The sequence below is a fragment of the Mauremys mutica genome, chromosome 14 (assembly GCF_020497125.1).
Source record: "Mauremys mutica isolate MM-2020 ecotype Southern chromosome 14, ASM2049712v1, whole genome shotgun sequence".
Taxonomy (NCBI): Eukaryota; Metazoa; Chordata; order Testudines; family Geoemydidae; genus Mauremys; species Mauremys mutica.
In genome coordinates, this window is record NC_059085.1 from 21,292,437 (window position 1) to 21,313,746 (window position 21,310).

Below are 21,310 nucleotides of genomic sequence, written 5' to 3' on the forward strand. Positions count from 1 at the left end.
TATTTTAGCCCTTCAGCAAACTAGCTATAGATGTCTGGAGTGTATTTTATAATCAAACAAATACATTCTTGGGACACCATTTGTAAAGAAAGTTTTTGGTTTGGAGGATAAAGAAATAAATTAACAGAGCTCTTTGTGTGGTACAGCAAAGATATCCTCTATTCACCAAAGCACCAAGCCTCAGCTGCCAGAAGTGACATTGGCACTGCTGCTCTGAGATTCAGTCACGGTGTGAATGTCAGGACTCCAGCCATGCCTTTCTTGTCACTCTCTCTTTTCTATGACTTCTCTCTCTTATTATTTTCTGTCTGAGCTAAACAGCATTGAACTTTACCTACCAAATCAAAGTTAACAAATGCTGCCTGCAAAAATGCATGTCTTAACAATTAGTCATTTTCTCACTGGAACATTCTACAGGCTGACTGTTGGGCTTCTGAGATGAGCTGTTCATTCCAAAACTATTAGCTAGAATACAGAGGACAGCAGGTATCTCAGCCTCTTGTTCTTCCTGAGATGCTGTATCACACTAGCTCTAAGAAATTCCCAGTAAAGGAAGTATTGCCAGTTTTCACAGTTTTTGTTTACTTAAAAAAGCAACCTCATTAATAGACTGATTGAAAATCAGAATTTCTATCCCACAGGAAATTCCAATATTTCAACATTTGTTTTCATCCCAAATTAGGATGACAAGTCAAAATATTGACTTTTTTTGTGGACTGGAAAGTAAAATTTGGGGGTAAAAATAAAAACATTTCATCTTGACATTTTCCAATCAAAACATTTCAACATTCTCAAATTGAAATGTGACAAATTGATTTTCTGAACTGAATCAAAACATTGTGTTTTGGTTTGGTTTGATATTAATTTGTGTCACCCTGAACTGCCACAGTGCCTTATGGGAATTGTAGTTTGAGTACCTCATACTCCCATTCTCATTGATGAGCTTGGCTTCCTGGACAGTCCACATTTCTCATGATGCACTGTGGTCATGTAACTTATATTAGTCACTGTATCAGTTCAACCAGAGGGGAGTTCATAGGGCATCATGGGAGACGTAGTCCAGCCAGGGACCTGAATCATGAAACATCATGGCAGCTCAGATTAATTAGAGTAATGTCAAATTGACCCCCCAGAAATGTTTCAATTCAGTTCAACAAACTGAAATGTTTCAATCTGGATTGACCTGACCTGAAATGAAATATTAAAATTTCCCCCATGGAAAATCAAACTGCTTCAGCAAGATTGAAATTTTCCATTAAAAAACATGTTGACAAAATTCTGACCAGCTCTACCCATTAACAAATCCCAGTGAACACTTACACAAAATTGCCATTATTTTGTATTATGACTGAAGCAAATTTTATCTTATTTGGTATACATATCTGAATATCTGTTAAACACTTTTTATTGATATATTTTTTATTTATATTGACAGGGGTATGCATGTAGGCCAGTTCATATGAGAAATTCTTCCTTAAATCTAGAGAAATACAGAAGTACAAGTCCAGCAAGGCAAATTCAAATATTCCCTTCAAGATTTAATTGAAGATATAATTATAACCTGAGATCAGGATTAATCGAACATCTAAATATTTTTGTTCAGTTCTATACTTACTTACAAACAGGACACATAGGAAACAGGATTTCTACCTTTAAAGTAACGTAAAGTAAGAACATTATCAAAATCCTCTGAGAAAACCTGGTTGCTTATGTTGATTGGCATAGGATGGGGACAGAGTTATTCAGTGTACTACTTAAAGCTAATAAAAGGAAAATAACAATCAGCTAGTTTTAGGAAATGATTGACATTTGGTACTGTAGTTTCTACAGCTCCAATTATGGGGGACAGGGCACCTTCTATTACAGGATATACTTTATTGCCTGCATTGCACCTTTTACAGGTTTAAGAGTTTCACCTTGAAGCTTATGTGCCCACGGGTTCTTTACCATTCTACACTAAGTCACCTTGTAATTTCAAATCTTAATTTAAAAAGAAAAGAATAGAACCCTGAGTCAGAACATACTTAACGTTAAGCTCAAGATTAAATCCCACGAAAGTCAATGGGCCTTCAGGACAAGTTTACAGTTAAGCACATGCCTAAATCCTTTAGTGAATTAGGGCTCTGGCAGATCAGTGCTAGCAGGCAACTCAAAGAGTGTGAGCTGCACTCCAACTAGTTTTTTTAACAGTCTTTTAGATTTACACAGGTCAAGGTTTACAAATGCTAGTGGCTAGGGAGCAAGGAGAAACACCAGGAGCCCATGGAGTTAGATGAGAGATGCCTGCTCTATTTTTAAGACTGTTCTAGTTTAAAAAGGTAGTTCTTCAAAGGCATTAGTTTAAAAGTAGTAGTAGTAGTAATGGGGTGTCAAAGGCCCCAATACTTCAGTAAACAGGATCAGAGTCCCATTCTATTATACTTTAGGCATTAATGAGGTCATCAGATATTCTTTAGAGTGCTGTTCATTAGGCCTTTCTACTACACCAATTTAATCATGTGCCAAACCCTACCACTAGAGCCATGTTGAACATCAGTCAAACTTTACACATTACAATGAGCCTCTGCACATTTGTTTTAAGATTCCAATTATCTTGTCCTTTCCCTTCCTTAACTCCACCACATCACGGTTTGTCTCTATTATCCACTTATTGTGCATACTATGACCTAGGTCCCTCCGATGAGGACCATCTGTTTACTTTACATTTGTACAGCACCTATCACCTATTCCTTGACTGGGGGATCTAAGCACTACTGCAATACAAATAAGAATAAAGAACCAAATCTGTAAGACCTTTAAATGATGTCGCCTATGCATATGCCTTTTTTGAACTGTTCTCTAAATAGGCTCTGGGTAGAGTTCTCCTTTCATCTATTTCTGGATATCTCTAATCACAACTCAGAAAAAACTGTCAGACCAAAAGACATTTTAGTTTTTATGCTCCACAGAAGGCCATTAGGGCTACCACATCTGTTCAGGCGTCTGTAGTAAATCAAAGTAAAGCATTTTTCTATCTATCAAGAATTTTAGTGTGTTCTGACTTGGTTTATGTTACATTATTTTTCAGTAGCTTGTTTTATCCCATTCCTGCCAATCGTTCTTTGCATACTGCTTTGCTTGATCATTTGAGATGGGCTGTGTGAAAAAGGGACTTACATAAAATTACTAAAGGGCTAGGATCCTCAGCGCCACCCCTCTTGTTAATACCAAGCTCAGGAGGGGAGAATGCAGAGGCAGTATGAAACTTGACTTCAGCACAAGCCCGTAGAAAGATAACCAGATAGAGTCCAGAGCTTCATTCGGGACGGCCTACGTTTGTGAAGTAAATAATGACTCACCTGCAAGTTGCCCAGTGATGGTTTGACTAGAAATAAGGGGACAGACGGTGGTGGGAAAGAAGAGTAAAAAGGACCCAGGCAAGGTGTGTAAGTAGGTGTAAAAGGGAGTACGGTAACCTTAGTTCTGATTTCCCTTTCTTTTTCTTTTATTAGCATATATCTTAACTGTCATGTTCTATCACAAAAGGATTGGTTATACATATAGATAGGGTATTCAGTGTGAGCACATAGGCATTACTAGCACGTAAGTATTTGGTTTTGAATATTAGTAGCAGCAGCCTGATTTTTTTAAAGGAGCGGAGGAGCAAAGAAGAAGTTGGTGTTGTTAAAGAGTGAAGCTTCGTTCTTTGAAATCAGAGAGGCCTAATAGATGTACAGGCTGGGAAGTTTTTCAGATTCATTTTTAAGAAAGCTAAGTACTAGCACAGCCTGCACTGAACAGGGTTATTTGGTCTATTATGGTGTGACCAGCAACACAAAATATATTACCTAAATATTTACTGGACAATACAAAACTCAGAGGAAACAGCAAATTTTGCCAGAGTTGGTCACAACTTACCTCCTACAAAACGAAGGGTTTTCCTGGACAGCTATAGACCTTTCATCATAGTCATTTTTATCCACTAGTAAAAAAAGCACACTGAGTTTTCATGCAAAGCGCTGTTCTAGGCTGATGACAAAACAGACTTTTAAACACCCTTAACAATGGCAGTGTTAATGTCTGATTAAATTTATTTAAATACTGATACTGCTACTTCTAGCAGAAGCACTGCTGCCGGTAAATATCAATAATATAGGACATAACTGAAAAATGATGTTGCCTTTCCAAGATTCTGCAGACAATAATCCCAGTTAAACCAGTCCTATAAATGAAAATATTGGGCTTCATTTTCAGAATTGCTCAGCACTCACAGATCTAGTTAGTCATTTGTAAATGAAAGAGATCGGAAAAGTCATCTCCCCCACCCCAAGTTTTAAAAGATTTATATTTGCAATTTTTGCAGCAATAAATAAATGAAGACATGGTAGTATCTATCCTTGGTACAGTACTACTTGTCAGATTGGCCATGACAAAACATAGGCTACAGAATAGGCTGAACATAAAACCAAGTTTAATAGAATCTTAATTTTGTATCCACAATCAATGGAATGATAACATTATTGATGTGGCATCTGTACATCTGAAAGTCCTGCACTCGAGCACTGATGGAATCTGGGGTTCCGCTGCTTGGGGGCAAATTAGCAGATGATAAAAGGTTCTGTGTTAAAGCCATAAAAATCTTGCCCCTTAGGATAGGCTGAGGATGTTCTTTGTAATTCAATTTCCTTTGAAATGAAACAAAGGATGATTTGTAGGATAAAGACATTTAAACTTTGATAAATTCATCAGATAATAGCTCTGCAAGAATTTTCACACATTCTGATTATGATTTTGGGGGGTAGAAATCTTCCTAAAACTTGATACTCTTTCTTATGGGAAGAAATTAAGGAAACAAGTTAAAAGTTTCTTAGTACATTTTTACAGAAATCCTAAAAGGCTGTGTTTATGCCCCCATTTTGAACTATTTCAGTTAGCTTGAAGAACAGAAGAAAACAGATTCTGTTCAAGTCTGTCTCATTGACAGACCCATAGGTCTGCTTGAAAAGGTACCATACCTGCAGCCTTGTATTCCTGCCCAATTAAGAGGAAAAAGCTGATTTGATATTCTGCCAGGAGGAATACGATTCCACGAAAACAAACTCACACATTTTCTTTGAGGAGATGAAAAAGAATGTTTTAATAAGACAAGTGGAATCTTATTTTAATAAAAGTTGGGCTATAATATGGAGACTCAGAAGGCACAGATTTAAGACTCCAGTTCTATAAACACTTCGTCACATGCATAACTTGTCTCCTATGAGTAGTCCCACTGAAATCAATGGGACCACCTATATTCTTGATGTTAAAGACATTTGTGTAAGAGTTTGTAGGATCAGGATCAGGTAAAAAAACTATTCATGAATAATTTACTTGCCTCTTTTTATTTTCACAAATTTTTGTGAGTAGATTGCAATTTTCCCCTCTAATTTATTACTTATTTGAAATATTTTTGAAAAATTTTTGCAAATAATTCTTGGTCTGTAGATTGTTTGAGAGTTGACTATTTGATATTCAAGCTCTGTTGATTAGATTTGATTGGACACACAGGTCACATAGTATATTTCTATTCCCTGACTGGGTGGATGTAACTCTCAGAATCAGGTTTCTAGCATCAATATTTGTTTTAGCATTTCAAATTCACTTTCCATGAATATGCTACAATGTTCACTTGAAATGTATTGTTTTCATGTGCTGCCAATAAATTCATCGGCTAGAATATCCTCAGGAAAGGAACACAATATTTTCATTATTACTTTCTCTCTTATTCTTCAGACATTCTAAGAATCCTACTTTTTTACTCTTATCATCGCAGAACCAATGCAGCTATGGAAGAGGGAGATGGAGTCATTTCTGGATCATGCATCATCCACAGAATTGTTAAATAAGTTCTGACAGCTAAATCTCTGTTATTGGTGAAGACGGACGAGCCAGAGGAAACCAGCTTGAATTCCAGCTGGAGTGCACAAAGCTAGAAAAAAAGGCATCTTTCTTTCACTTGGAATATGGGCAAACTTAATATGGAAGTAACTGGGAAACAATCAAAATGGAAGCCCATAAGTCTACTTTTATAGTATTGGTACTGATTAAAGGACACTTCCAAAACATACCAATATTAATTTCCATTAATATTTACATTTACCTCTTAATTACAAAATTGCCATCTCTAAACAAGTGCTTTAGCATTATGTTGCAATAAAATTAATTGCTTGATTTACGCATTTTATGTAACTTGCACTTTTGATAAAAATTTCACATAATGTTAAATATTTATGCATTATGTTTTTCAGTGGAAAAGTTAATTAAATATATACATTAACCACGAGGCTGCAGAGTAGGATATGAATCCCTTATGTTACAGTTAAGTGGTTTACTATATAAAAAGGTAAGCAAATTAAATATTACATCCTGAAGTTACCCTTCAAGAATGTAAACAAAAATTACTCTTATAAAATATTTCATAAAATAAATACAAACATCTTTATAGAGGAAATTTACCTAAAATACTTTCAACGTTATATTACACAGTCTGATTAATTTGTTGCTTATGTGAATCCTACAGTAAGCTGTACTATTTGCTTTATTATAATTAAGGAGTATTAGTACATCTGTTTTACATTCTGGATTTTGGTCACTGATAGGTCACCTAAAATGTCTTTTTCTTTGCTGAAAAATGAACAGGATCTGATTTAAAAAACACATGCCTGCAATTTCTCATAAAATCTTAGATATCTCTGTTTTGTTGTGTGAAATACTGTATGTTGCATCCCTCCAGTGTTCTCTCCATGAGTAAAATTGCCAAATAGGACTGTCATGATATAACCACATTGAATTTTGAATTTGCAAAATTAAAAAATCATAAAACTTTCAACTAGAAGATAATTTCATAAGTCTACCCACAAAATAATAATAAATAATAACAGTAATAATAATAGCTACTAATTTCATGAAAGTAAGATCTGACATCCCAAAAAGCACATGAAACAATTTGGTTAAAAAAATGATGCAAAATTTTCTACAGTGTCCTGTCACTATATTGTAAGAATGACGGAATCTGCATAACCCTCTCTTAAAGAATCATAATAAGGGAAGTGACATTAAAGGATACATCATAAATGAATTACAACAGCTATCATAGAAGCCAAAAGTCAATGAGCCAGGCCTTCAGCTGATGTGACTTGGCATAGCTCCATAGAAAGCAGAATTATCTCACTTTACACCATTTGAGGATCTGGACTAGTATTTTCCAACCATAACAATAATTATCCCAGACACCTTCTGTTCAAGCCGCAGTAAATTCAGATGCCACTGTGTGGTAATTGTTGGAAAATACTACATTTTTAATAACGTCTGCAGTATATAGAAGCATTTTTTAAATGGAATCTCAAGTTAGGAAGGAAGGAAAATAAAATAAAAATAGTGCATTCATATCTAAGACTATGATATACAATTTATCACATATTGAAATTGGAACAAACTGAGAATAAAGCTAAAATAATTAATAGGCCATTACCTATACCAGTGGTTCCCAAACTTGTTCCGCCACTTGTGCATGGAAAGCCCCTGGCGGGCTGGGCCAGTTCGTTTACCTGCTGCGTCTGCAGGTTTGGCCGATCCGCAGTTCACTGCTCCAGGCCAATGGGAACTGCTGGAAGTGGCGTGGGCCGAGGGACGTACTGGCTGCCGCTTCCAGCAGCTCCCATTGGCCTGGAGCAGCGAACTGTGGCCAGTGGGAGCCGTGATCAGCTGAACCTGCGGACGTGGCAGGTAAACAAACTGTCCCGGCCCACCAGGGGCTTTCCCTGCACAAGCGGCGGAACAAGTTTGGGACCCACTGACCTATACTGCTGAAGTCAATGGAACCATACCAATTTACATCAGCTGAGAATCTGGCACACTAAACGTAACTAAACATACATTTTAAAACTACTCAGTCTACCACTGGCTAGGCACTAGTACATACATATATACATTTTGGCTGAGTCCTCCAACATCTACTGTAGCAACAAAATACTGTAGCATCTCTTGAATAGACAGAGAATAAAAAAAAATACATATGTCCCCAAAACCGTGTGGGAAAAAGATTCCACAGACACAGACTCAGCCTACCTAATGCTTTAATTACCCTTTTTCTCATATGTATGACACTTGCATCATTATTCATGTTCTCTGATCTGTTTTATTGACGAGGAAGGTTTTGTGTACATTTGGTCATGGACCAAAATCAGTAGCCATTTTGGAAGCAGCCAAAACTATGTCACACTGCAAATGTCTGGAGTTATGGCAGATTTCCAAAGCACAGTGATAAATATAACAAGAGACAGTGTGTTCTTCTGCATCCAGGACTTCTAAATCAAAAGATAAACACGACACAGTAGATCTAAACATTAAAATCCCTCATATGTTTATCATTGTCAGTGCTCTCAAGCATGTGGTAGTATCACAAAACAAATATCAGAAAACCAATGGGGAATTGCATGGAAAATCTCCAGATATACCTCAATATAATTAAGCAATCTCATTACAGTCCACTCGTTGAAATCACACAGCTACAGAAAAGCTGCCCACTAATAAAGAATAGTTTCAGACTCAAAGATCACTTAATCTCTAAGGCCTGGTCTACACTGGGGGCGGGGGGGATCGATCTAAGATATGCAACTTCAGCTACAAGAATAGCGTAGCTGAAGTCGACGTATCTTAGACTGAATTAAAATTATTTCACGTCCTCACGGCGCTGGATCGATGGCTGTGGCTCCCCCGTCGACTTTGCTTCTGCCTCTCGCACTGCTGCAGTTCAGAAGTCGACGGGAGAGCGATCGGGAATCGATTTATTGCATCTACACTACATGCGATAAATCAATCCCCGATAGATAGATCACTACCCGCCGATTCGGCAGATAGTGTAGACGTACCCTAAGATGCCAGAAATACAAGTATCAATTAGCTTAATTTGCTTGCTTTTGAGAAAGTCAATTACCTCATCTGGTTTCCTGAATACTTGCTACTCACATTGTAGCCAGCTATTTTGCTATAGATATATGGGCATATTCTAAATAAGAAATAGGTATGGATTAAGGCAGTGACTCAAACACCTGAAAAACAATAGGTTAGCCAAAGTAATTAAGGCCTAAGGCCTAAAGACTTGCCATAAGAAACTAACCAGTAAGAGACTCTGTATCAGAAAATGTCATAAGACAGAATGCTGTTATTAGCAGGTGTTGCTAAACTGCTGATAGTTAAACTCAAGATGCCAGTTTATACCAGTTTTAGATATTTTACGTTAGCAACATCAGCAGATGTCCAACCAAGAAGAATGCCAGGGCAACTAACTGAAGTATATGTTAATAAGCTTGACGTAAAAGGCCTAAAAACCAATGGGAGAAGGGCACCCCAACATTAGTTGGGTGAGGAAATACAGGTAAGGAAAAGGGGCTGAAACCCCTGCTGAATAGGTAGTAGGCATAGTAGTAATCAGCTAACCTCTGATAAAAAGTAGCACTCAGCCCAGGCACTCCAAGCAGATTTCCTGGAACGTGTCAGGCCAAGGACCACTTGTGTATCATCTGAGCTACTATGGGGCCCCCCACAAAGAATGGTGTGAGTATGCAAATTCTGGATGCCTGTACTATCTCTGCCTACTTTGCTACATTGTAGTGATACTACTGATTGTCTGATAAAACTATTGCAAATTCAAAAGGCCTTCCTTAATTCTGAGCATCTCTCCTACGTACACTTGGGTCCTCACTCTCAAATTAACTGTAATACTGTGGCCAATCTAGAGACAAATGAACTCTGCCAAACCACAAAATGTTAAATTGGGAAAACTAAATAATACCTAATCAATAGATCAGCCAACCGCCCCCACGAGTGATTGGCAATCTGGCCAAGCACAGAAATATTTATTTGGGATTTATTTATATATATAGTGATAAGACAACTATATAACAACTCTGTAGTGGGGAGGAGGGATAGCTCAGTGGCCTGCTAAACCTAGGGTTGTGAGGTCACTCCTTTAGGGGGCCATTTAGGGAACTAGGGTAAAAATCTGTCTGGGGATTGGTCCTGCTTTGAGCAGGGGGTTGGACTAGATGACCTCCTGAGGTCCCTTCCAACCCAGATATTCTATGAATTATTTTTGTTTCCTTTCCCCACCCCCTTTCTCCCCCAAAGGGCCATCTGCTTATGTGCCAACACTGGAGGCACTAAAACAAAGACAAGACTGTAAACTTGTTGCTAAAGATGAGCATCTCTTTCTGTTGAATTGCTTTCATAATCTGTGTTGCAATCCATGCAAGATGTCACTATTGTAAGGTGAATTCAGAAGGTCCCACCATGGGATTCTCTGAGACAGTAACATGGAGATGGAGTCCATAACTGGTCCACTTGTGGATCACAGCAAATAATCTAGCAAGGAGTCAAAAACAAAACCGCATACCAGGTTACTTGTTTCAAATTCATCTTGTACTCAAAAAATTCTGAGGATTATCATCATGGCTTTATTTTTTAAATCAATTGCTTATAAGAAGAAATGAAATCAGTGGCACTCAAGCATCTAAGCACATGCTTAAATGTTCTGCTGAATGGTGATGGACTTCAGCACATGCTTAAATGTTCTGCTGATTAGCAGTGGACTTCAGCACATACTTAAATGCTTTGCAGAACTGGGATGAGGACTGAGAGTCAGGAGGTCCTTAAATTCTAATCCTTGCCCTACTGCAGACTCACTGTGTGGCTTTGAGCAACTCACTTCACCTTTCTGTCTCAGTTTCCAATGTCAGTTGGAGATAACGGGAAATTTATTCCTCAAGGCATTTAAATCATGCTCATCTCTGGAGTACCTGAGTGCCCCTCCACCCCTCCATCTTAAAAGTAGGCACAATAAAGGAGCTGTCTTTCCCTCCTACCCTCCATTCAGTAGGCTGTTTTGAGTTTTGCTTTTGACTCTCAAGGTATGAATATTTGAGACCATTCTAATATATTCTGGGTTGGGCCATTTGGTCCTGCATTGACAGGTCTCACTCCTGAGAGTAATGGTTCCATTGTCCCAGTCATACGTAGCTGTTGCGGGAGGTTATGCTCTTGGAATATGAGGTAGTCCATCTTCCTGCCTCTCTCCACCACAGTCCTTCCATCTTTCCCCTCAAAACACGCGTGCACACACATGCAGTTTTATGCCTGTGTGTTAGATCTGCTATTCCCAAAGGAATAGTACACAGCAGCTTGTGATATTCAGTTCAGCATCCCCACTTTGCTTAACATACAGCAAGATATAGATATAGCTATACATATAGTTATAGATATAGTGAAAACAAGAATTTTTTTTATCAAAGAACAGAGATTCAAGTGATAGTCAGTAAGAATACTGGAAACAAGTGGTTACATATAAAACAAAATGATAACACACTTTCTAGAGATTAAAATGAACTAACAAGGCATTCCCTTATCTCCTACGAGATAGCTGACCCATTGTTCTTGCCCCAGCATTTTCAACCAGTTTGGCTGGGACCCTGTTTTATAAGATCAAGCCTGCTGGCAGATTGCCCTCACAAATTAGAGAAAAATATAGGGATTAATTTGTACCCCAGATATAGTTTCAAAAATTCATTGTCTTACCCCTAAAACAGGATAACTCCTGCTGTTTTTGTTTTTAATGCCAGCTCCCATAATCTATTGATCAGCATTTTTCTCAGACTGATAATGTGTGTTCATTGTGAATGATAGAAGACTCAATTTGCATATGACCAGCCAGAGTGAGACAAGTGTCTCTTCCCCTGCTGCCTTCCAGGAGTATGTGGATTACCCTTTGGTGACCTGTCTTCAGGGCCGGCTCCAGGCACCAGCTTACCAAGCAGGTGCTTGGGGCGGCAACTCCGTTGCGGTGCGGCACTTTAAGGTATTCGGCGGCAATTCGGCGGAGGGTGTCTCACTCCCGCTCGGAGCAAAGGACCTCCTGCTGAATTGCTGCAGATCGCGATCACAGCTTTTTTTTTTTTTTTTTTTGGCTGCTTGGGGCGGCAAAACCCCTGGAGCCGGCCCTGCCTGTCTTAACTCACAGACCCAGAAAACAAAGTTTTCAGTATGTATACTTAACTCTTAACATATTTTCCATGCATATATCTTGCAATTATTATGCTGACCAGTGTGACACAGGCTTTCAGTCAAGATCTTACATGACATTCTTTTGTTGAACCCAAGGGATCCCTGTGCTCTCTGGCAGTTGGCATCCAGAAGTCCTTGGGCCACCACCCTGTCTCATTACATATTTTTAAAGCATTTCCCCTACTTTTGGGTGCTATTACATTGCAAACAGTGAACCTACAACTTATGCATTTATCCTTTACCTCTGAATTACCATTTGGAAAATATCAATAATTAAACACTGGGAAAAATATTTGTATTTTAAATGGGTTATTTATAAAAGGCAAAATCCTGCTCTGCACCTCACATGAACATTCATTTGGGGAAGGGGAAGATGGCATCACAAATATTTTCTCCCTAATGTTCGCACATAGGGAGAAGGCAAGGGATAGACCTAGCACTAGGCCTGGAAACCAGCTGACATGACGCTAAAGGGGCATGCCAGCTGGCATGAGGGCATGAGCAGGCCCCTAGCTCCCCCATGCACATATTGCCATCTGGCACTGGAGGAAGCACACACTGCTCCTTTTTGGAACATGGGTAGGAATACTACTGAATTCGCTGCCCTCCAGCCCCATGAGTCTTCCTACCTCATAAAGCAGAATTGTTCTAGAGGACTCTGGTGCAGTTAGGAACCTCTTAGCCCACCTGTGCCTTTGAAAGGCAGCACCCACCCCATTGTTGTTATTTTATATAGCATCACAGATATACATTATAATTCCCTTTGGCAGAATTAGATATTTAAAGGGTGGACCATTTCAGGGCATTATTAGCAGCAGGTTGCCAAAAAGAGTAGCATGCATTAAGGCCAACGTTATTAAACCCAACTCATCAAGAGACAGGGCCTAAAACCATACTTAAACACCAAAATAAGTGACCAGTGGGAGCTCTGGATGCTCAGCACCACTGAAAATAATCAAGACATAAATTTAGGAGGAGCAAACAGGAAGAGCAACAAAGATTCTGGAACATAGTGAAACATTTCACATTCCAAGACGTGCCAGGGAGACTCTAACCAACAGTGGATGCAACCTACTGCAAGGCATCTTTTAGAGCTTCGGGCTGTGTCATATAGGTGAGCAGTCAGAGGATGTGAAGTGAAGCTTCTACAAGAAGGGTCTGCAGCATCGGGCAATGAGGCTTAGGAACTCCCACAGTTAAAATAAAATCTGAGTTGGAATGGATTACTGCGACCATCTGAAATGGTTCTGGGCTCCATCCCTGCATCTTCAGATTGAATTGATGATCTTGTGCATTATAAACAGGCCTTTTAAATAAGTCGTGGAAAGCCTTGATGCTGTAACTGTACCTCTGGCACATTCTATGGCATTTAAGGCTCATTAAATTTTGAATCCCGTGTCATCTGCCCTTGGCTTAAAATGGTTCTGTATGTGCCTTTTGGCTCCAAACTTTCACTTCAGTGGAAATTGTTTCTATTTATTTCCCAGTTCCCTTTATTCTGCTATCAGTATCAGTTCTTTAGTCAGACTGTACGTTCTTGCACTATGGTCCTGATCCTGAAAGAGTTGAGCTCCCTCCCACTTATTTCCATGGGTGTTGAGGGTGCTTGGCATTTAACAGGATCTGGCCCCTTATGAACACTTAGTAATTATGATCCCTGTGGCATAGGTTTTTTTAAAAGGTAAACATTTGACAGGTACAACTGGGTACATTATTCAGATTAAGGGCTAAGTACCATATCCTAATGCAGATAAAACTTTGACTTTAATGGTGGTTTTGACGGCGTAAGGATCTGGCCCTACATTTTGGATTTTCCAACAGAACTGCTCTTTCTGCTTGTTTGTCAACACTTACTGACATGACGTGATCAGATATGTCTTGAGCTGCTGTAAGCAACATTACGTTTCTTGTCATAAACCATGAGACTCACCACAAAAAGCAGTGTCACATCCCAAAGATATTTCCATTTAATTTAAAGCAACTATTTGAAATGAATAAAACATGATCAAATTTCAGACATTTTTACTGAAATCAAGAAATGTCACACCACCAGTTTTTGATTTCAATAAATGCTTTAAGTTATTGGGGGCAGGGGAGGAGAAAGTCTTATTCCAGGTTGGCAGTACAGATTTTATGATAAATTTCTTCCCTGCCATAAAGACTTTATGACTCAAAAGGTACAATACTTCATAAAATGAAGCATCTTCTTCTATCATAATAATTGTTAAGTTTTTCCTCAATGCTTATATGCCTCTAGCTTATTTTGTAATGATATAACACCTGTGAAACATTAAATCTGTGCTGTAACTGTAGCAGATAGTATAAGAAATGTCAGTTCTCATTAGCCTGCATATAAATCTGCCTTTGTGATAAGCAGGATAAAAGAAAGACAAGTGAAACACCAGGAACCCGGAGCATATGTTGTTCATGCAAAAAGGACATTCAACAATGTGCATCTTCTCATCATTTCTAAACTAGAGGAATGGAAAGAAAGAAAGAAAGAAAGAAAGAAAGAAAGAAAAAGAAGTTATCAAATTGTAGGAGGGTCTCATAATTGTTCGCTGACACAGCTGAACAGTCATAAAATATCATAAAGAGTAAATTAGTTGATAATGTAAAGCAGTAATTAGGATTTGGTGCAGGCTTGTGCTATTTACATATTTTAATGCTTTGATATTAACATGTCAACTTTAATAGTATGTAAATGAATTCCCTTGTGTGAGATTTATCCTGCTAGGCATTAGACATACATCCATTCACTGTGATTGTAAATTTTCTTTCCTTCTCTATCCTTTTAGTGTGATTTTTCCTGACTCTCATACATGTTTTCTCTGCCATCTGTCTAGATTCAACTAAAGAAGTACATAACCCTAATGGATACACCAGCAGTAGCCCCGAGCTCCACATATCACTGAGCTATAAAGAATACATGCAAAAAAATACCCTCTTTGTGTCTAGAGGGAAGGTTAAATAAAATGAAGTTAATCAGCCAACCACTATTTCTGCCTGTTTCTAGATACCACTGATGCTTGCTAACTGCCTGATCAGACAGGTCTAAACTGCAGAACATGTACCACATCATTAGAGTGATGCCTCAGAAGAGCCACGTCATGTCCCAGAGGTGTTTTCAGGGGTGCAGGACACACAGTAAAACATCTTTATTTCACTGTTTTCCACCTTGCTTTATTCCTGATCCACCCTCCCTTGATATTGATTATGTATCGGTAAAGTTTGCATCCTTTAAAATTCAAACACTATTTCATTAGAAACATCCAATTTGTGGGCATTGGTAAAAATAAAAGATACAGTCTAACATCAGTTACTACCTAACTGTGCACAGCAGTTCAGTGATGGGAGTACCGCAGAACCCAGCACAATACAGTTATGGTTGCCTGGCAACCAAAAGGAACCAGATCAAAAAGCAACAAAGGTGCAAATGAATAAATGGAAGTGACAGGGATAAGTGAAAGTATCAGGTGAGAGAGACCAAATTCAGTGCTAGAATGTCTGGCCAGATGCTTTCACCAAACGGGAAATTAAACGCTGAGCCAAAGTCAGCCCACAGGTAAGTTGGGCTGCAGGGGATGTAACTGAGAACTGGTTTTGAGCCAAGTGATTACATGCCAAACTCAAATGAAATATAAGGTAGAGTGGGCAAGCAAGCTGTTTTGGTGTAAATATGGATTAAAATGCAGCGCTATACTGTGCTGCTGCTCTTCCCAAAGAACAGGTCCATAGACATAGGTGGAACTATAACTCAACTGTTAGGGTACGTCTACACTACGGGACTATTCCGAATTTGCATAAACCGGTTTTGTAAAACAGATTTTATAAAATCGAGTGCGCGCGGCCACACTAAACACATTAAATTGGTGGTGTGCGTCCACGGTTCGAGGCTAGTGTCGATTTCTGGAGCGTTGCACTGTGGGTAGCTATTCCGTAGCTATCCCATAGTTCCCGCAGCCTCCCCCGCCCCTTGGAACTTCCGGGTTGAGATCCCAGTGCCTGATGGGGCAAAAATTGCCGAGCTATGCCCTGACCCACCGCGGACACGGTGTTTGACCCTAGAAGCATTTGGAGCTCTGTCTGGAGATTTTAAAAAAATGATTTTGAATTTCGTCTTCTGTAACGGAGCGCTGATAGAACAGATTTGCCTGCCCTTACAGCGATCACATCCGCATGGTCCATGCGGGAGCTCTTTCTTTATTTTGATTTTTAACTGCATCGCCACACGTGCTGATCGGAGCTCCATGCTGGGCAAACAGGAAATATTCAAAAGTTCGCGGGGCTTTTCCTGTCTACCTGGCCACTGCATCCGAGTTCACATTGCTGTCCAGAGCGGTCAGTGGTGCACTGTGGGATACCGCCCGGAGGCCAATACCGTCGATCAGCGGCCACACTAACCCTAATCCGATATGGTAATACCGATACTAGCGCTACTCCTCTCGTTAGGGAGGAGTACAGAAACCGGTTTAAAGAGCCATTAAAATCGATATAAGGTGCCTCCTAGTGTGGACGGTTGTGGCGTTAAATCGGTTTTACGCTCCTAAAACCGATTTAAACGCCTAGTGTAGACCAGGCTTTAGTGATCTCCCTGAGTATTCCAGGCTTACAGAACATTGTTAAGCAGTTGGAAACCAAGCATTCACGCACAGTGAATTTAAATGGCCATTGCTCAATCTTTCCATGTAATCCCATTCAGAAAGTCCCTAGTGGAGACACTGAAGGGTTTTCCTCTTTGCTTTGCACTGAAAAAGAATTTAAGTAATTTCTTTACCTTTTTTTATTTGCAAGACTCTTTTGTTATGACCAGGGCCATCCCTAGGGGGTGCAGGGCCCGGGACATAGGTGCCAAGTTTCTAATCTGCCAGGGGGTGTTTCCCCCCAGCTCCACCCAGGCCCTGCCCCACTCCTAGGGTGTCCAGACAGCAAGTGTGAAAAATTGGGACAGGGGATGGGGGGGTGGGGCGGTAATAGGAGCCTATATAAGAAAAAGACTCAAAAATCAGGACTGTCCTTATAAATTCGGACATCTGGTCACCCTACCCACTCCACCCCTTCCCCCAAGGCCCAACTCCCACCCTGCTCCTTCCCGCCCACCACTTCCTGCCCCCATCCCGCCTCTTCCTCTCCCAGTTCCACCCCCTCCCCCGAGCACACTGCATCCTCACCAGACATGCCAAACCTGTGAAAAAAATGCAGAAGTTGGGCTTGTTTTTGGCTTAATTGGCTTGTGAGTTGCTTGTTGGTTAATTTTTGGCCTGTAGCTTGTTGCTTCTTTTTTTTTTGATTGGCTCCCAGCAAGCAGGGGCAAGAGGGGGAGAGAGTCAGGGGTGCACGGAGGGCCCACCACAGTCCCAGACTCCATGCCGGGGAATCTAGTCACAGAGAGAGTGTTGGAGTTCTTAGGGATTGGCTTGTTTTGGCCTGGTTTTGAAATGGGATTAGCTTGATTTTTGGCTTGTTGTGAAAGCTAGGGTGCTTATTTACCACATGAAAGCTGGCAACTGTGGCCCTCGCTCCTCCCTCCCCAGCACCTTCTGATGCCACAGCTGAAACATCTGATCCGCGGTAGGTGCTAAGAGGGAGGAGGAGACGTTGACTGGAGGGGCCCACCGGTGGACAGGAGGCGCTGGGGGGAGGGAGAGGTTCTGTAGGGGGGCTCCTCTTCGCCCCCTACCCCCGCCCACCTTCCGCCTCCCCATTCACCTCCTCAACCCACTCACCTGCCTGCCTCATGCCTCACCTCCCTGCCCACCTCCTGCAGGGCCCCAAAGTGCCCCAAGGACAGTCACCCCAATTCTCTGTACCCTAGAGACAACTCTGGTTATGACCCACAGCCAGCTTGAGGTATTAGATATTTGACACGTAAGCAGACTTAGTATTGAAAAAAATGTCCATGTTAAGTGGACAGCACCACACTATTTTCCAATCATAGCAACTGGAATTACCACCACTGTATTTTAAAATGACCACATAACAGGATCATAGTAGCTACAGATGGAAAAAGACTGGGTAGATCATCAAAGTCCATCCCCTTGTAAAGTCTCTTGGAGTGTCCTGGTAATGGACATATTAAAGTGATATTATGGTATGATTATGGTCCTGATATATTTTACATATATGGGATGGATGCTCAGCTGGTGTAAGTCAGAATAGCTCATGTGATTTCTGTAGAGCTACACTGACTTATATCAGCTACGGACAGGACTCTGTTTCCTAAAACATATGCTGAAAATCCAACTAATATGAACTTTCCAGTACTTACTTTAATCCTCCCTATCACTAAGGAATACTTTAAAACAATATGATCAAGCAGAGATTGATTAGCCAGAATTATGCTGACGTAATGTTAGGGCAGAAAGTTCCATGAGGTCATCTTCCTGAACAGATGGTCTAGAGATATTGGTTTTAACTGGCACACGGTTGAGTAAATAATGTTTAAGTTTTCTTTGTGTGCCTGGGGAGTGAACCAGATAGAGTTGAGTGAAATACCTGTGCCTCCTGCCCACATCATCTGCTGCTCCTAGGGTTTTCATTTCCTGCGCTGTTTGTGCTTTATCACACGGCTCACTGGTCAAGCAGTCTGTGCCCTTGGTTCAAGAAGCTTATATTGAAAGATAGAGAGAAATGTGCACTTAGTTTCAATTTGTAATTTATATATATTACACATGGTTTGTTCCTTACAGGCAAAATCATAGTCAAGAATGGAATGGGTATATTGCTGGATTTAGTTTTGCTCAGTCAGTACAGCAAATTTTATCTGTAATGATAAATGACCATCAAAGGACACAAATCTGCATGGTTCAATTTAACCATGATTCAGTTTCCCTTAGGACTAAATGGCTATTTAAACATATTCAGATTTGAATTCTAAACAGATTAGTTCTGTTGATTGTCAGTAAACTTTTAAAAAGTATAATAAAAATTCTGAGTTCTTTAAACATGTGCATCTGCAAATTTGAAAGGACTGTCCTGGTCCTGCTCTATTATCTCTTTGTTCAGAATAAATTCAGAATAGCCACTAACATGCAGTCAAACTTTACAAAAGATAATGTTTTTTGAAACACAGCTATGGTGATGGGATTTCTTCATTTTCTTTTAAATCCTTGACTATTATGAAGACATGTGAGACAAGTGTTGTAAACAGAAAGCCTTCCCCTCTTAGAATCAGCCTCTATTTATCTGACTCCTTCAGTAATACCAGGCTAGTGTCTGTGATATCACATTTGCTTTCACAGTAGCAATTTGGGATGTTTTATTGTCATTTAATATTTTAATGATTTATAGGTAAGAGAGTAGGTTGAGTTACTGGCAGTGAACAGCCCATATGAACCAATAAAATCCATTTCTGCTCAAGACCCCCACAAACCACAATACGCAATATGATATATTAAATACCAAAATAAATCACATGGATCAACATTATGATAAACTACTTCCTGAAAACTACTGAATAAATGTTAATCTTATATATTTTACAGCTAACGGTCTTGTCTGGTATTTTAAATATTTTTAAATGATCCAAAAATCTAGAGACCCATGCCTATCTATACATTATTACCCTTTGTGAACAAGAGCAAAATACACGTGTAAGTCATATGTGCATTCAATTCACTCTTGGTAAAAAGTTACTACTCCACTCCACTGAACTCTCTAACAGCTGCTGACTGCTAGCACAGAATGTGTATTTCTAACTTTTAATAATGTATTTATAATTTTCATATTTCAGTCATCACTAATACCCTATTGCTGGTAATAACAAAGGTTACAAAAAGAAAATCATAAAGAGAAAATATTCTAATAGATATTACAGTTTTTCTTGATAAAATCCGCAAGTCACTTTCTGCTCTATCCAGAAGAAAAAGAAAAAATATCCAAGTCCAAGAAAAGAAAAGAAAAAATATACAGTCTGGCTGAACAGATTGAAAGCAGGCTGCTGAAGTTCCAATGGGAAGAAGATGCCAAAACGCCTATCATCAGAAACAGTCAAATATGGCCCAAGCTAGGTAGGATTTTATTGAGGGAAAAAATGGTAAGGGGGACATTAAAAAAAGTCATCTGAAATAGTGTCTTTGATTGGAGAATTGCAGGAATCTATTTAATGTTTATTAATGAAGTTGGCCAAATACTATTTGTGAAAGTAAACATAACTTGAATCTAAGCTTTTTCAACGGGAGAATAATGAATAATACACTTCCAATACAAGTTCATTAAGTTTAAGGAATTCACAAACAGTTTGATGAATACTGGGAATATATCCAAATATTCACAAATATGGCTACACAAATAGCAGCAAATTGAATCCAAGTCATTTATTCATAAGTTTATTTACAAATCTGTTTTTTAAATATTTGACCAGCTCTATTAATAGAAGACAAGCAGGTTCACTTTCCCTCCTGATACAAATAAAGGGAGAATGGAAGTAAAAGACTAATTTCCCATAAGTCTCTGATCTTACCCATTGAGAGGTATCTTTATAAACAGGACAGAGTGGTTTGGGAGCCTGGGTAGCTTTCTTACTTGGTTGGTCAGCCAGGCATGAAAGTGTCTTCTACAATATGCTAAAAGATTCTGCACAAAAGACAATCACATAATCTGGACAGCAAATAGCATTTCTAACTGGGTAAAAAAATAAAGCATCAATATTCCACTAGACTTTAATGATGGAGTAAGATAATATTCAGCATGAGTAAGAGTATCAGAATTTGGCCGTGCATGAAATATGAAGTGTTCAAATGTATTCCACAATCTGCACTGTTCACAAAGCAAACTCCATATGGAACAAATGTTTATTCAAACAATTCAAGAAAAAGTCAGGTGTAGGTTATGTTACAGGACTGGGTACCAGAAGATCTGGATTCTGTACCCAGTTCTGCAATAGACTTCCTATGTGAATTTGGGAAAGTCACTTAAATCTCTCTGTCTTGCAGCTGAAATGTAGATAACTAATTCTTTGCTACCTCACAGGGGTATCACGAAGCTTCAGTCATTAATGTTTGTAAAAACACTGAAATCCTTGGAAGGAAGGTGCTGTAGTAGAAACCAATTCTGGGTAATTATCCTATTCATTTCCAGTTTAACTTTTATTTCATCCATCAAGTGAGTGTTTCACTTTACTCAGCTCACAGCTGTTACAGTCTGTCTGATTTCAATAAATTAACTTTTACTTAAAAACATTAGTTTTCTTAATGCAATGATATAAGGTCATATATTGTTCAAGTAAATTAGACAA

General features: G+C 39.3%; 1 long non-coding RNA gene across 4 annotated transcripts in view; it reads right to left on the bottom strand.

Moving 5' to 3' along the window:
- The window catches only part of LOC123349264, a 279,415-nt gene that overhangs the window by 180,605 nt on the left and 77,500 nt on the right, over positions 1-21,310 (bottom strand). For all 4 annotated transcript variants that reach the window (XR_006573446.1, XR_006573445.1, XR_006573444.1 and 1 more), the window contains exon 3: positions 18,571-18,682. This is a non-coding gene — a long non-coding RNA (uncharacterized LOC123349264). The remainder of the gene's footprint in view (positions 1-18,570; positions 18,683-21,310) is intronic.